General features: G+C 38.1%; 1 protein-coding gene across 1 annotated transcript in view; it reads right to left on the minus strand.

Moving 5' to 3' along the window:
• Positions 1–2201, minus strand: part of LOC105557361 — an 11937-nt gene extending 9736 nt beyond the window's left edge. The window contains exon 1 of the mRNA XM_012004580.1: positions 2163–2201. The gene's annotated coding sequence lies outside the window, so the exon portion shown is untranslated. The remainder of the gene's footprint in view (positions 1–2162) is intronic.
• Between the last annotated feature and the right edge of the window lie 2910 nt (positions 2202–5111).

A 5111-nucleotide genomic window follows, 5' to 3' on the forward strand; every position in this document is an offset into this window, starting at 1 on the left:
TCGAAGCAATCGACAAAGAGGTCACGAGCGACGCATCCCTAAATTTCGATCAAGGAAGCGGCAGCGAAGAGAAACCAAACGACAATGAAGAGGACGAGGACACCGACGACGGCGACGAAGACGACGAGCAAAACGGAAGACACGATCAACGAGAGGACAAAGGAAAGAGGCAGAAGAAGATACTATCAAACGTGGTCCAGGCAGACCAAGGATTCTTCGAGCTGGAGGCCCTGGACGACCAACAAAAATCTAGACTCGAAGCCCTAAAATAGAGGGCAAAACAACGGAACGGAATGATCCAACGACGGTCAACGAAGCACTTCAACGAGAAGATGCGAACTTGTGACTAGAAGCAATGGAAAAAGAATTTGAAACCCTAAAAAGAAACGAAACATGGTCTTTGGTTCCCCGTCCAGTAAACAAAAAGATCCTCACAACTAAATGGGTTTTCAAAACAAAAAGGAACTCAACGGGACAAGTCGAGAAATACAAAGCTCGACTGGTAGCTCGAGGTCACATTCAAAAAGCCGGAATCGACTACGAGGAAATATTCGCACCAGTTGCCCGCTACGAAACTATTCGAACTCTCCTGGCAGCAGCGGTCGAAGAAGAAATGCACGTACATCAAATGGACGTAGTGTCCGCCTATATACAAGGAAATCTATCTGACGAAGTTTTTATGGAACAACCAGAAAGGTTCGAGAAAAATAAACCCGATATGATATGCAAACTGCATAAACCACTCTATGGACTTAAACAATCGGGACGCGAATGGTACAGACGACTGGACGAGTTCGTGATCCAACAAGGAGGGCGCAAAAACGAAGCCGACCCGTGTGTATACATATTCGGCAAAAACGAGAAACGCGTCATAATGATAATATACGTAGACGATCTCATCCTAGCATCAAAGGACTTGAAAGAATTAAGTATTACGAAACAAAAACTGAGGTCAGAATTCGAAATCCTCGACTTAGGTCATATCACAGACATTTTAGGAATTCATATCGAAAGAGAGGGAGAAACTGGACGTATCAAATTATCCCAAGAAAAATATGAATGATTTGTTAGAAAAGTTCAATATGAGTTCCTCCAAAACTGTATCCACACCGATTGAATCGAACACAAAAATCACAAAGGACTTAGGACCGAAAAATGATGAAGAAAGAGAGCAAATGAGTAATCGACCATATCGAGAACTCATCGGAGGCCTAATCTATTTGGCAAATGCGACCAGACCGGACATAGCTTACGCCGCAAACACACTGAGCAGATTTTGTTCCGACCCTGGAGTAGAACATTGGCTCTTGGCGAAACGAGTTCTACGATACCTCAAAGGATCGACAACCTACGGTATCAAATATGAGAGAAACAAACAGAAGATGAACGCATACACGGATTCTGATTGGGGCGGCAACATTGAAGATAGGCGATCGTGCTCGGGAAATGTTTTAACCCTGGCTGGAGGTGCAATCAGCTGGAAATCGAGGAAACAACCGACAGTATCGTTATCAACAATGGAGGCGGAATACATCGCCCTGGCCGAAGTATCGAAGGAGGTCGTGTATCTGACAAGACTATTAAATCACATGCAGTTCTACAATCTCGTGGAGAAACCAGTGCATGTGTTCTGTGGCAATCAAAGTGCGATAGAGCTCGCAAAAAACGCGGTGTTTCACAAAAGAAGTAAGCACATAGACATAAGTATCACTTCACGCGAGATCTAGTTGAAAAAAATGAGATTAAAGTCGTTTATTTAAGAACTGATTCAATGCTCGCGGACATTTTCAGGAAAGCGTTACCCAGAATTAAACACGATAGAGCAATCAATATGCTAAATTTAATATAGAGAACAAAAGAGGGAACGTGTCACTAAACGGACTAGGATTAGTACCGTATTATTTTTTGTTTTGGATTTACATCGATAGAGAGGGTGTTAGAATAGATCGATGTGATCCAGACGCGCTCCGCGCGTCATCTGTTGCGTTCTAATTGTACTTGTAGATCACGTGGCGCTATGACGTCACGCTTAGGGAAGAAGGCCCACTACCACGGCAGTAGCCCGACTCTCGCTCGCTGTATTCACGTCGTGAAATATACAAGCATGCATGTCCATTTATAATAGTGTGTTCACATTCCATTGCTTATCCCTACTGTTAAACCTGACAATAACCATAATAAATATAAATATATAAAAAATAGACTGTCCGAATGCAAAACAATTTAATTAGAATATATATCCAAGTAATGCCAATGCGAGCCAACACTGTATGTTCGTGTGCGTAACACTAATTTAATATTACAATCTCTAGTCCATGCGAACTTCGCGCCGCATATTCGTCGGTCTTGAAACACAATCTTTACATGAAGCTCGTAACATCACAAATTAAATTGACAAGCAATTTAATAGTTTTGATGCTAATAAACATCTGTAAGATCACCCCCTTTCCGAATCTCCAATATAAAGAATTTTTTGCGAAAAATAACATCTCAGCCAGGATTCGAACCTGGATCCCGGGTGTCCTAGCCAATTTGACTACCGAGGCATGAATAGTTACCAAGACAAGTAATTGTGGCATTACTTTGATATCTATTCTGATTTAATTCTTTGGAGCCAAATTTCTTTCCATTTATTTTAATAATTAATTTAGATGATGTATATTGCAGAAGCGAGTGGGCTGTTGAAATATTATAAACTTTATTGATTATATTTTTTCTATATAATCACAAAATAATATATAATTTTTTAGTCATGGATAAAATCGATCAGCAATACGCAATTGTACTATTCATCAATGTAACTAAAAAAGGGAAAAAAGTAATCGATCTTGTGCCAAAGTCGTGGCTAATACAGATAAACAACAAAAATTGGAAGTGCCTCTATCCGCCTACTGACAACAGTAATGTACCTACTTTGGTTAAGGAACAGAAAGCACCAGATTCTTCCTGGAAAAAGTATGAAGTTGAGATTGTTAAACGCGCAGGTATGTATGTTTATATTAATATTCTTAAGATTGCACTATGAAAGTCAGCCTTGTGTTTCAATTTAAAGAAAAAACATCCTTTATAAACATCAAAAATATAATTTTATTTTCAAGGAGATTACAACCAAGGCTTGAGGAGAGTGAAACGAGCCTACAAGGAAGCTCGTATTGATAGCACGCAGAGCGAGAATTCGGATATGAGCGCTGAGGATGGACAAAGTGACTCGGAGATTTTTGATGGAAAGATAGATGAAGTAAGCAAATTAACAAAGAATTAATATATTTCGATACTATATTACAATTAATGTATTCTGTGCATTAATCGTATTTATGAAACGTCGATTGTTGTAATGTTAATTTTTGAACCTTTAAAATACTTTTCTCCGTTTTTAGGTACGAGTGGATGGCGACATTCGCAGTACCATGAACGGCACACCTCGAACGTCACAGGCAAAAAAAAAAGGTTTTAAAACGTAATGGTGGATCTGGTTAGTCTAAATATTGAATTTTCTAACAATTTTTATTATTATATGTTTATAATTATATTACTTGATTGCACGCAGATTCTGAAGAAAGTATTTCAAACGTTGAAGACAGAGGCAATGGAGAGAGAGATCTAAAACGGAGACGTTCGAAGTCTGTGCATCGTGTAAGAGATAAAATTTCCGGTAATTTTTTTAAATTGTGCTTTACATTGCATAGTTATTTTCTGTAGTTGCATGTAACAATAAATTAATTTTAATTTTAATTTTTAGGTAATGACATACTTCAACAACTAAATCTCCAAATGGACCAACTTCACGACGCTATTGAGAAAGATTACAGAAGACTTTCGAAAGAAATAAAAGGCATTAAAAATAGCATCTTGTACGACTTAAATAAAAAAGTTAAGGCTGTAAAAAGTACAATTGCCGTCAACCTAGCATCAGTGCCAGGAGAGGAGCTGAAAAATTATAAAGAAAATTTAGGAATACAACTCCCTATAACTACTCATGACGCATTTATCGAGTTCGACGCAATGATAAAGATAAACAATGACAAGTCAATTGCATTGGTACGTTCCCGAAATTTTGTTCTTTTGTCTTTTGTTTCACGTTCTCATACAGTTTTTGGAATGTTAAATAAAATGTTAATATTGGTTTCAGAGAGTGATAATGGCTAACTATTTGGGAAGTGCCACAGAATTGAAAGAAGCCGTGCGAAAAATTCTTGGAAACATCATAACAAAAGCTGTACAAGAACTTTACTCCGCTGCTGGGAGAAAAGGTCCAAATGGCGTAACAAAAAAAAATTTTTAGTGCGACGCATGTGTACTCGTGTATGATAGGTAAATATTTATATATTACTAGAACAACACAAGCGCGCGCTTCGCGCGCGCCATTGTTCTTCCACATTATATTACATAAATTGTCAAAATAACCCTCTTAAATACAAACTGTCGAAACCGCGAGTCGAAGAGAACGACTCGCAACAAGATCGAAACTCGATCGAGTTTCGAGAGAGCCAATTGGCATCGCGGAAAAGCGACAACAATGAACTCGCAATGCCTTTTTTAGATAGGGAAATATAATGACGTAATGGAACTCTTTTCATTGCTGTTAATTTTTTCATTTATTTTTCGGAAGTTTTGTGATCTTATTTCTATTTCTTTTGTGTCGAAAATTTATTCCAGTAACTTTTTTTCATTATTTATCAAACTTGTAATTTGTTGATATGAAATATCCATTGCTTATATTTCTGGCATTACTTTTTTCAGATGTTATCAAAAGCAGGCTGGAGAAAGCCGATGAAAAGGCCATTCTGTCGGTAACCAGTCGGTATTTTTCAGGAGCTGGCGACCGCGAGGGTGGAAAGGCTAATAGAGACGCGAAAAAGCTCGAATAAAATATACCGTTAAATTTTTACATATCTTGCATACATATATGTAGCAATGCTTTAATAAAACAAACTATAATTATACATTTCATTTACTATTAATTTAATCGACAGTCGAGCCAATACTGGGGAATAACTAATGTTAGATTTGACTCCATATTTATTAATAGCTGTGGTCCAACACTGGCAATCAAAGTTGTCCCAGTATTAGTGCTCTGTATCGGGCCAAAGTTGGCACCAAGAGTGGGACCC

This window comes from Vollenhovia emeryi, unplaced genomic scaffold (assembly GCF_000949405.1).
Source record: "Vollenhovia emeryi isolate VEMERY1.0 unplaced genomic scaffold, V.emery_V1.0 DF939508.1, whole genome shotgun sequence".
In the NCBI taxonomy this organism is placed as follows: Eukaryota; Metazoa; Arthropoda; class Insecta; order Hymenoptera; family Formicidae; genus Vollenhovia; species Vollenhovia emeryi.